Genomic DNA, 12717 nt, shown 5'->3' with positions numbered 1-12717 from the left:
GATCTTTGATCTCACACACTCAACCTGGTTTTTGTGAATAAGTTGTCAACAGGAACCTGCAGAGGACAGAAATATCGAGAGGAGAGTATCAGTGTAAAGCAGGATGTCTTTGTGAAGCCTAATACTGTACATCCATTCAGCAGTCGGCGCTTGCACAGACATTTCAGGGGGCTGATGCTCAAACCAGATTAAAGGGAACCTATCGCCAAAAATACTATTATTGTTGATGCTATCTTGGTTGGTCACTCATGCAGTCAGCCTTAATGTGTCTATTGTGACCAAAGGTCTTATGTTTATTTTTATGTGAGGGTCAAAAGAAAGTGAGGAGTGGATATATTAAATATTTGGGCAGGGGGCCGAGGCTTCTATCAGGGATGATAGGAGAGTTTGGTGAGGGAACGACTAGCATTTCTGTTTTGGACTGGCTCAGCTGAAGAAAATTTTGGGCCGGGGAAATCATCAAGACATGCCACCACAGCAGCCACGCCTTCAGAATTCTCTATGGTAAAGTAACTTTGGGTGACACGTGATGACGCTAGATGATTTGACCAAGAGATAGCATCTGTTCTCTAATCCTACTGACCTTGTTAACAAAAGAGGCCGGGAATTTGTCACCAAGTTCTGGAGACGCATCCATGGAAAGAGGAGTGGCAGGTGTCCTTAAGGAGACCTGGAAAAGCACTCGATGGTTGGAGCTGTGAGAGGAGATTCAGTTAGAATAGTCGGTTCTTTTAGCTTCCTTAACAAGTAGTTGGTAGTGTTTTGAAATGCGGTGCATGTTCAAACTTCAGAGCTCTTTCACATGCGACTCTAAGGTGTCAGAGTGGTCTGAGCACAGCACACACTATAAATGGAAAAATGGAATTCACATTAACATTCAGAATGTCTTCGCCTGTGGTTACTTTTGATCAATGAGCCTGGAAATAACCACACAGCTTAGCTACAACATGCTAAACTCCTCAAATTTCCCTTTATCTGATATGGAAGATATGCACATCCTCATTCCGTGGAGAATTCAAACAAGTCAAACTCTAAGGTGAGAGGAGGTCAGGATGAGATGGGAGAATTAGACAAGGCTGCTGAGGGTGGTGACGGCCGAGGCTCTTTGTTTGTGTCACATGAGCGGGTCACTTCTGCAGGAGGGTCATGTCGGTTAAAGGGCCGGAGGAAAGGAAAAGCTCGGTTGATGTGACAGGCAGACAAGCGTGAGGACGTTTGAATGGATGTGGCGGAAAGAGAGCGGAAGAAGAGAAACAGTCCTTTCAGCTTTTGGACGTCAACGCTGACACAGAGTGACATTTAGAGAGGCGAGCTGTCGATGACTGATGGCACCTCGCTTGTCAGTCGATCAGTTGGGCATCACTCACTCGTCGTCAACTGGCTCAATAAGGAGGAGGATGAATGGATGGATGTGGCATCCGCTCTGATTTCATGTTTCAGGTTGAAAGTTGAATAGACTGATCTGAGCTCACTTCATCATACCTGGGTTTTGCTTTACATTTTTAATTCATCAGCTTTAACAATATCCATTATTACCAAGAGGACGTCCGGTTGACTCTCTGGCTATAGACTCTGCATCATTTTTTTTTTTTTTTTGGAAGAATATTTCCATACTGCCACACACACTACAGCGAGCATCATCATAACTGCAGTATGAGCCTGGTGCCTTGTTGACTTTGTTTTATTACCAGCACAAGTACAAGGCACATTTCTGATGGCTAAATGGAATGAATCGACTGACCTCCGCTTCAAACCGAGGCTGCTCCCAGACTTCTGAAGACGATAGCTTCCTGATATCGTGTTATTATTCGCTTCAAAAGCAACAGTTTCAATCACAGTTCATCTCTGTCACTTATTCGCACCATCACTGCTGTCTCCGCGACTCAAACACCCGCTGGAGCGTCTCAGTATTGACAGTTTTGAAGCGGCTCTTGTGAGTTCATCTTAGCACTTTGTGCCTCCTCTTATTTCATGCCACAGATGGGATGTTGTTCCTGCTTAAAGTACTAATCTTTAGCGAAGGAATTCAGTTCAATTCTTATTGACATCAACCCAAAAATGTTTATATCTCGGCATTTTCAACAGGCTGCTAGGAAGTGAACAATGAATCTGAAAAATGAAAAGGTGATGCAAATGGCAGGGAAAGGACGATAACCAGTGTTACTCGTGTCATGTGGGGAGTCGACGGTGACCCACAGAAATCCAGATTAAATTTTGGCGACAAAGTTAGTCTTCTTTGGCCCATCCCTTGTTTTCTTGTGATGACGATGATCTTCAGAGAAAAATAGATTGATATGAATAATAAATAAATGTGAGAAATTCAAATTCTTGTTGACATGTTTCGAACACAAAAAGAAGTGCACCAACGGCAGTTAAATGGAATATTCAGCCGTGTAAGGACACGTTCCTTTTGACTGACGTGTAACAGCAGTAGGGTGACGCAGATTGATTCTATCAGAATCAGAAAGTGAAAAATATTCACATCCAGTAACATGAAGCCAAAACATGATTCTTCTTCTGAGGTATTGGCTACCAATGAAATAAAATAAAATATGCAAAATAAGTCAACTGAAACGTGAAGGTGCTCAGTAGTAAATATGTAAGCTAGTAGAAAAGAGTCCAGCAGTGAAGAGCAGCAGATGAGTTTGGTGTCCTTGGTGGGTATGAGCAGTATTGTAAGTATTGTTCATGATTCAGAAAAGAGACGTGCAACTGGGTTCTACAAATGTTTTTTTGTATTCCTATTGCATGCAGTACACAAATCAAATTTTATTTTTTACTGACCTGTGTTCCAAAAGCAAAGTAAAGGAACTCGGACTGCTCAACAAAAGAGTTTATTTTTATGAATCTGTAGATATTTCAGGACATTAAACACTTAACCTCCTGTTTGTCAAGGCATCCAAAGCACTCACACTGGGTTTACTCCTTTTCCTCCTGTCTCCCAGGCCATTATCTCTGTGAAGTGACTGCAGGGGTGAGGTGGGTAATGTCACTGGACACATGTCAAAAGTACTGCCTCCGTCCGTACAGAGCAGTGTGTGGCGTGACGGTGCCCCTCCTTGCCCTTCACACGCCCACAGCAGCAGACACACACTGGTTTGTCCTGAGGGAGGAAGACGAGGAGAGAGTCGTCAGCAGCACCCTGACAGGGTAAATGCTTTCCCTCCTGCTGACTCACATCACTTCACATCCTTTGTCCTCAGACGTGTGAGTCAGTGTGCGATGATTGTTGCTTGATCTCTGTGGAGTCGTGCAGGAGCAGCTTTGAAATCAGCAATCAAATCCAGAGGCGTCCTGCGGCTCGCTGTAGTTATTATAAATAATGTGAGTCTTCTAGTTGAACTGTGCTCCATAATACTGAGATGGACCGAGCAGTCGACTGGTGCTCTCACGACCATGCGGTTTTCTATTTGGAATACAGAGCACATTATGTTTTGAGCGAGCGTTTGTGATGGGCAGACAGTCACAGAATCATCTGCTAGTGTGCAGTCAGTGTGTTGCAGGAGCGTGAACTGTATATAACATTAGCCTAAGCTATTCCATGACAGACGTATGATATCAGGCTGATGGGAGCAAAGAAAGAGTAATGTGGAGGTGTAGATCAGAGCCGATGATTCTCTGGAACCAGATTTGGCAGATAGTGGGTTTTGGGTGAGGTGGAATCTTTTAAACTGGAGTCAGTTACACAACAGAATTGATAGAACAGATCATCAGTCACTTATTGTTTGGACTGTTCAGACATGTACACCAAGGCTCTGCCAAATAAACACCATATATATACACACACAAAACTTTCTGTTGTCACAACGGTAGATTTTCTGTTTGTTGTGCTGAGCTCATCATTGTGTTGTTCTGTTTTTGTTTGTTTTCAATGATACATTAGTGTTTTACAAATGCATTCTTTAACTCATTTACACACCACAGAATGCACTCCAACAACCTTGCCTTTACTAAGCTACTGCACAGGGGGCTGTACTGCCTCTGTGCTGACATGACTGCTGGGCTTGCAGAGAGGGAGACATCACATCAGTGAAGGGAGACTTCTGGAGGACACCTGAGTGGATTGCATTGAGACGTGCCATGTTTGATCGCCCCCTATTGGCACTGGCCTCATTGATTCAGCAGGTTCTGTCACAGAAGCGGACGGGAATCTAAAGTGTGTCTCATGTGTGGAGCAGAGCTTCAGTCGCTAGAGTTACTGGTCAGAGAGCAGATTTTGATCTCATCGACCTCTCTGTTTTCCGTCAAAAAACCTTCCCAGTCCAGAACCTGACTGTTTGCTAACTCACACCATCTGCTGCTTAAGATTAAAAATCAAATCTTCTCCAGCAGTGGGACACTACAATGAGTCATTACAGGCTTTGCAATGGTTTTATTGGAAGTCTAAATTCCCCAAGGCGTCCTCTGACCCCACACAGGGCGTCCACAATAGTCCTGGGCCCAGTCCTCACCCTGCTTACATATGAAAGGCTTGGACATCCGGAGAGACGACTGCAGCTCTTATTGGACAGACTTTTAGAACGGGACAAAGGCAGAGCGAGCGGGGAGGCGAGCTTGCTGAGCCATCACAGGGATCATTTGTTCTGTTCTGTTGACTTAAGCTGAACCCTCCTCCTCTCTTTTCTCCGGGGGCGTCAAGCATGGACGGCTGGGTGATCACCCTCATCCCCCTGCTTTCCAGGGGGAGATACCATCGGCTGTTTAGACAGAGAGGATTCAGCCTGCTCACCGTGATTGATCAATCAGTCGCATTTTCATTCTGAAACATATTTATGTTTTAGATTGCATTGCAAAGTAATCTGTGCCCAGCTATGAAGCACAATTACTGAATTAAAGTCTCCCTTGAGAGCCTTGAAATTCCAAACATTGTTTTTTCAACTGTTTTTTAAACTAAGGACAAACATATTTGCCTTCCAACATTATTATTATTATTATTATTATTATTGGTAATAGTGCAGTAGTAGTATATGTTTTTTAGATTTTTAGACCCTGTACTCCAAACTTTTTTTTCTGCAATTGATTCAATAGTTTCATTTTCTTCTTTCAATGTTTCCACTCAGGGGTTGCCACAGCAAGTCTGCCTCCCCGTCCTTAGCCTCTCCTCATCATCCTTCCTGGTCAACTGTGTCCTCTTCGTGTCCGTATTTACCACAACCATCAATCTCACTGGTTGTCTTCCTCCTCTCCTTTTTCCAGGTGCCTGTGAACCAAACATTGTGGCGTCCCTTTATGAAGCTTCAGTGATGTCACTGCCTCACGCTGTCTATATTCTTTTCTCCTCTTACAATCCCTGTCCATCACTCTGAAAGGTGAAAGTTGTTTTTTTTTTACTCACCCCTGCCCTGATAACAAACACTATGTATGTCTTAAATGCCCCCAAAATGGGTTTAATTGAACTCAATGTTCTTCTTCAATATTGACGGACAAAAGTTTCATGAGAAAGAAATGATTTGGATTTAGAAGAATGTTTTATGTTTTATGATTCCTCAAACCTGTGCACTTGACACAAGTAAGAGCAGAGAATTGCTTGTTCCAGCTCTTCCTGCCACTTCAGTGAATCACTAGATGGATGCGTGGCCTTCTGGTCTGATGTCTCCCACCACCCACCTCCTCCTCTGTGGCAGCAGAGCAGTATTTGTAATTACAAAGGTGGATTAGTGTAAAGACTGGAGGACGCATGGATCTCTGTGCTGTGTGTGAGATGGAGAGGAGGTCAAGTGCGTCCCTGAGGTATTAAACTGGATTCTGTTAGATGGAGGAGTGGAGTGGAGGAAGCTTGGCCCCAGATTAACTGCTCAAGTGTCGAGCGATGAGGTAGGAGGTGAAGAGGAGGAGAGAGGCTCGAGAATACTGGGGAGAATCCTCGCCACAGATCATTCCATCAAAAAGAGGAGTTTGACTACAGTCGCAAGGCCACTGTCTTTCTGAGGTGCTGCTTCTGGCATCATGTATATGAGACTGCATTGCATCAGATCCGATCCTAACTGCAAGATGAAACATGATGCAAAACTATTTCATTCAGCTTTCCATAAATACATTCTGGAAGTTCTATCACAAGGTCAAGGATCAATTTGAGGATTAAAACGTCCAAATATCTGGCTCATTGTCATTAAATTTAAGTTTGGTTCAGGTCCTGCGTAAGGCTAGTTTGTTTTGGATGGTTAGGTTTAGGGCAGTGCTTCTCAGACATTTTCTGTTGCAAGACTCTCCTCTGTAAGTGTATCATTTGTCTATAAAATTATTAAAAGTCCATTAAAAGCACAACCTCATATGCCTGTTAACATTCAAGAAAAGAAAAAGATAGTAATATAGATAAACTTACAATAAAGAGCAACTTCATTAACATTGTTTTTGCCTGTAACAGAAAAGACTTAAAACGCATTTATTTGCCTGAGAAAAAAATAAAATAAAATGGGTGAATGTGCAGTTACACTTTATTCTAGTATGGCAGAAAAGTATGTCCTACCCCCGACTCCATGCTTTTGAGAATGACTGGGTTCAGGGTGAGAGACTGGGGAATAATACGGCAATATGGCAATGAAATGACCCCGCAAAACATAATGCAATTACTGTGGTTGTGTGTGTGAGATTATCCCCTAGCAAGCAGTAAGCTGAAGGTAAACGGCTCACAATCTTTTTTACATAAACAAAAACTCCATAAATACATGTCCCCACAGAGTCACCAACAAGACCTCCGAGCTTCTGCTTATTAACTCTGGAGCCATGATGACGTGTGGTGTCACTGGCCGTGGTCCTGATCCACAACCAGCCAACTGTGTTCCACTCGGACTAATGCTGGACAATGCTGTGGATCACAATGTCGCCTGATGTACCTTTAAACACCAGCAAACATAAGCTAACTATTGTTTTTCTTTGGGTTATTGGAATGCTGGCTGCATGCTACGTGTTACTAAGATGACAGTGCGTCTTAATTCTCCCAAATGTGCCTCAGATTGTTTACTTCAAACTGACTGATCTCCCTCTGAGCACTCCTTGTCTGGTTAAGACGTGAGAAGATTTGTCTGGCATCAGTCCTTAATCTGGTAGTAAAATAATCTGTCTCAGAATGTAATAATTCACGTGGTATGTCTTTTGATTTGGATTAGCGGCCTCCAATCCTCTTATTGGAGGAGATCAGTAGAACTTCTCGCTGACAAGTTCCAGAGTCCAAAGAGCTCGCAGAACGCGCTCACTTGGCCATTAACTCCCTCAGATAATCTGTAATCTTTCTAAATCTGCTCTGACAGTTTTCACACACATCTCAGGATGATACTGTTGTTGTCATCTGCTTGTTTGGTTTTACTGTCTGAGTTGGAGGAACAGACTCCACCAGCATGTGGGAAACAGCGAGTCAAGTGTGAGAACCTGCCATTAATCCTGCGCGTCTTCATGCAGGTTACGGCGACAAACAGCGCCGGCGCTCTCACCGCCTGCCATCTTGAAACATGATCCAGCGCTATCAAATAACCGCCGCTAAGACGGGAGGAGGAAAAAATCACCCTGAATCATTTAAATCCTTGACTCAATATTCTTTATCCTTTAAGGTTCTTTATAATTTAATAAACAGGATTAAAGTCATCGGCTAGAACAGAGCTGAGCGACGCTCGTTCCACATTTCCTGTTTCAGCCTGCACTCGCTCTTATTAAGCCCTTGCAAGATTACAGACCCTTAATCTCCACGAACACATGTTGTGAAGAATAAAAGCAATTTTATTTGGGAAACCAGAGTCCAAGTTTAGCGGTGTATGAGCTTTCTCCTTAATCTCGACTTTTATTTTTTTTATTTTTCTGCTTTTTCCCCGCAGAGAAAATGAAAAGTCTCCCGATACAGCCGTGAGTCGAGGAATTAAGTGTGTGTTTCTGAAAACACACAATGTGTTTGCTGGTTCATGAACGCCGCTGCAGTGGAGCAGGTATTAGTGCTGATCCAGCCCTGATTTCCCAGGAATGTAAATCCACCTGTTTCTGAACAGACGGGTTTTCAGACGCATTTGTTGTCACACAAGTCCTCACGCCCCCCTCCTCTTCCTACTGTATGTTCAATACGATTGATGCTTGTGCGAGCCGCACTTTTCAGAGGAAACCTTGCAAAGATGACGATAAGCCAAAGCTCCAAATCCCAGACTTAGCATTCTTATCAAGAGCTGCAGGAGCGAATGGGACTCTTTTAATGGAAGATGTGTGAGTGTGTGTGTGTGTGTGTGTGTGTGTGTGTGTGTGTGTGTGTGTGTGTGTGTGTGTGTGTGTGTGTGTGTGTGTGTGTGTGCAACAACTGTGCTGTGAAAGCAAAGGATTTCAGACTTCCTTCTCTGACACAGCTACAGAGGCCCCGGGAGCTTATACAGACTTAATGGCACTTAGCTTTAACATGCGTGATTGATGATGTCCCGTCATCTGACTGTCAGAGCTGGAGCCGCTTGTCACACACATGCAACAGTGATGTCCTGAACATGTGATTCTGGCTTTGTGTTGCTGTGCACTTGGTGTTTGAAACAAAGTAGGAAATGTAAGCTTGGTCCAACCACTAAGATTATGGACTACTATGGGCACACAGAGGACTTTAGGGCGCGATCGGAGTGTTTAAAAGCCTCTATAGGAACATTTAAGCAGACTTTATTCTCACATTCCTGAAGCAGAAAATGGTTGTTTTAATGCATGAAACCAAAAAGTGAATAGAATTCATTTTTCGTTTTCATGTTTTACTCAAGAGTTACATGTCCAGATCAGGGCGCCGCCTCAGGTACTCCTCAGCACGATGAACTTGCAGGTACCTTCACCAGCTGCTCACCAGACAAAGTGCCAAAACAAATCTTGACGTAATAATTCGACCTAATCCAGCTCATTACCAGCTGTTCAATTATCCTATTAATATCACGTCCTGGGAGAGCCTGTTTGCAGCCGAGTGTGCTGGAAATGTTTGTTCATATTTGAGCTGAGAACCGACAACAGCGTTGTTCAAACACACAGAAAGTGGGCCGGGATTAACGTCAGGACTCATCCTGCTTCAGAGACCCCAGTTCACCGGCTGCACAGACCCAAATGCTGGTTGAATATTGATGCCCGGAACTGTCTTTGTGATGTCTTTGTGAAGTTAGAAACCTCACTTTTGAGTGTCCAACGAGTTGGAGGAAGGCATGAGAGATTCATAACAGTGATCAAGTTGAGGAAAAGAACCGTATAGCGCTTTGGTTGCGAGAACACAAGCTTTATTTGTAACTGACAGAAGCAGGAGTGGGTTTTTCAAGTGCATTGGCTGTGGTTTAGGACAGGAGACAGCATCTGCTGTTGGAGACAGAATGTTTTGTACCATCCACAGGGTCACGCCAACAAGTTAGTGACTTGGTTATAGCCAAAGGACGTGACTGAAAGTACAATAACTGTATGGGCTGCCTTCCAGGTGCTCTGGTTTCCTCCCACAGCTCAAAAAATACAGAGGTTTATTTGCTTTCCTTTCCTTTCCTTGACATACCCTTGTTGAATTACGGCTCCTCCCCAGGTTGAACCTCCTTGTGTGTCTCTAACTCCACACCGTTCTCATGTTGTCAGGCATAGGCAAGACTAAAATATACATTTTAAAGATCCGAACTTCAGTTGTGCTGCTTTGGCAGTACTTATGCCACAGCCAGTCATCCACCTCCACCATGACTGACCTTATATGAGCAGCATTCACACCAAAAAGACACACACAATTTCAGAGCCAATAAAATAATTGAAGCAGCAGAGACGGTGATGCTCTTGGACAGAATCATGCTCTTCGTTAATCAGCTGGAATGAACAAATTTGTTTACTTCAATTGCTTTTGTCAGCTCCGATAAACAACTTCATTTTCACTGCAAAAAAATGGTTAAGGAACATTCTGCTTCATTTGCTCATTTTGTGCGCTGTGACATTTTAACATGGAGCCAAATGTTATTTCCTGTTTGTTTTCTGAGGACAGATCATTTCCACACACAAGTCTAACCGTAAAGATGTTAAATCCAGTCTTATATCATGTCAATATCACATTCAAATTTCGTGTATCATGACACTCCAATAGAGGAGCATTAGAAAGCATAATGGTGGTTTTTCGTGCAGCTTTGTTTTTTCTCAGTTCATCAGAAACAAGAGAGACAAATGTAGCAGCAGTCTACAAAGGGAATCAGTTATCAAGGTGATGTTCCTTTGATATTATGTTTCAAGCAAAATAAAAGCTTGAGATGAGTCGCTGAGAGAAACATCAGCGAGGTGTTCTCTGTTTTATGATCAGATGTGTTGTCATGAAGCTCAGAGCCACATTTGTGACATTTATCTTCTCTCTGTTTTCTGAGATGTTCCTCATAGGCATCAATTCTGAAGATAACTGCCTCAGCCAGGGAGGAAATGTGAGTCACTGGTTTTGTGTCTGTTGGCAACATAACTTCTTCCGGGATTCTTTTCAAATTTTAAGATAATGGTAATAATGAGATAAAGAATAGAAGGTTCCATTTTGGTGATGTTCTGGATCACCTTGCAGATCCACGAATCTCTAAAAGGAGTTGTGTTCCTCACCGTAGAGAAAGAGCTGCAGGATCTTCCTCAGCTCCCCGTCCACATGAAGACATCTCTCGTTCCACTCTCTCATATCTCTGTCAATCCATAGTTCAGTGTGACTCAACCTTGTCGCCGGCCCACACCAAGGTCTCGTTCCACGTTGAATTTGTTTTGCTACTTAGCTAACACTACTGCACAAGTGCTGCCAACTTCTCAGTAAGGAAAGTTGCTATTGGCAGTTGGAAGAAGGAGCTGCGATGTGGCGCTTCTGCGAGTGAGACTGAGGCCTGAGAGTGCTGGGTGAAAGAGGAGGGCCTCATGTCAGAAGAGAAAAAGTAGCTAAACTTTTCGCGACTCACTTTTAAAATTGAAATTTCCCAAAGGATTTGGAATGTCGCCCAATTCAGCAACATTCACTTTGCTGTTTGCTTTTAGAGCACTAAAGCACCCACCATAGGCCTGACATAAGTGCTACGTCATTTCAATCGTTTTAAGGCTCAGTTTTTACGGTGCACTTTATGGTAAACAGCAAGTGAAATGATCGGCTAGACAAATGTGTGTTTATGTTGGGTTGTATAGCAGGCTTAATGCATGCGTAATGTGCCCGCAAGTCTCACAATGTTGCTGCCATCTGTGGGGGCATTGTAGTCATTTGACTACAATACTGTACTGTTTTGTTTATGTACTTTGTAGCATGGCCACCCCTACTTCATTCATTATTATTGTTCACTTGTTTTTATACACAAGTAACGACCGGCTCAACTTACATCCACCCGTACTTACGACCAGGGCCAGCAGATGCTTTTTTTTTTTTTTATTCAATGTCTGGCACCGCAGCACATAGCAGCCCAGCAACAAATATGACAGTTACGGCAGCACAGTATCCCAGCATGTCACTCTCACACAGCCATCTACCACTACAGTAGTACCGATAACCCTTGCGCTATTCTGAATGGCATTGGGCTTACAACCGGGATTGGTTCCGACCAACCAGTTGTAAGTCGGATGTTACTTGTACTTGTTTGCATGCTTTTTTTTTTTTTAAACAATATGGTATTAACTCACAGCGTCTCATAGAAAATGAGGTGTATAATCTCATCACTGAAATATATATTTGAGATATTTCATAAAATGATGGGGGATAATCTCCAGCTAGTGAACACTACTGGAGTAACAACAAAACAGAGAGCAAAAGAAGCAGCAGCCAGTGAATACATGTTGGCACTGCCCAGCGCTCCAGCATTATTCCAGAGCTGATTTAACACCCTGTTGGAAACAGCTGTTGACAAAACAGGCGGAAGGAGAGTGTGAAAGACGTGACTGCAACATTTATGAAGGAAGTACAGTACGTGCCGGGTGCGTGCGGCCATGTGTGCGGGGTGCTTCTGATTTCCCAAGAAGATGAAGGGTTTACACTCAAAGTCAAGTTTAAAAGTCTTCAGTAGCTTGGGGGAAAAGAAGAGTCATTGTGTGTCTTTGCTTTGTTCTGTGAGAGATGTGTGAAGGTCAAGGCAACTCATCAACTCGCCCGACTGCTGCCGCTGGCACCGCTCCACAAAGGTTGCTGATCAGTCATTTATTGGAAGCAAGAAAGTAATTCTTCATCGAGGACAGATATTTGTTCATTTAAATTGGAAATGGTGAGGAAATGATCTCAAGGAAACTGAATATGTAACACAGGATCATGATAAAAGCAGAGTGTCTGACTCTGAGGTGACAGCAGTTGACAAAGTTGGAGAAAAGCGAAGGAGTGAACCGGCGATGAGGTCAAGGGAAAGAAGTCAACACTTAGATGGCTTCACTAAACAAATTGGTGTTGGAAAGGTTACGTCTCATCCTGGTAGAAAGGCGTTAGAACATGTGCTCCTGGGTCACTGGTACTGCTGACCTCTGACGTAGGAAAGGAAAGATAAGCACTGCAACATGTGCTCTGCTCTGAAGCATCACATCTACAAGCATGAGCTCCATGAGCAAAGTCATGTCGGAACAGACCACAGTGGGCTTCACCTGCTCCTGACCTCTATGGTGCCTATGCCAGTTTAGATGTTTGATGTTGGAGACCCCGGCTGACACCTATATTCCAGATGAGACAACCCGGGGTTGCCTCAAAATGAAGCACCGTCTTCCTGTGATGCAGCAGCTCCAACCATGACTTTAAATTCTGCTTCAATAGTAAGTTACAAATACTCTTTTACAGTTGCTGATTTC

This window comes from Synchiropus splendidus, chromosome 5 (assembly GCF_027744825.2).
Source record: "Synchiropus splendidus isolate RoL2022-P1 chromosome 5, RoL_Sspl_1.0, whole genome shotgun sequence".
In the NCBI taxonomy this organism is placed as follows: Eukaryota; Metazoa; Chordata; class Actinopteri; order Syngnathiformes; family Callionymidae; genus Synchiropus; species Synchiropus splendidus.
The sequence above is the reverse complement of the archived record's forward strand: the minus strand, read 5'-3'. Positions refer to the sequence as shown.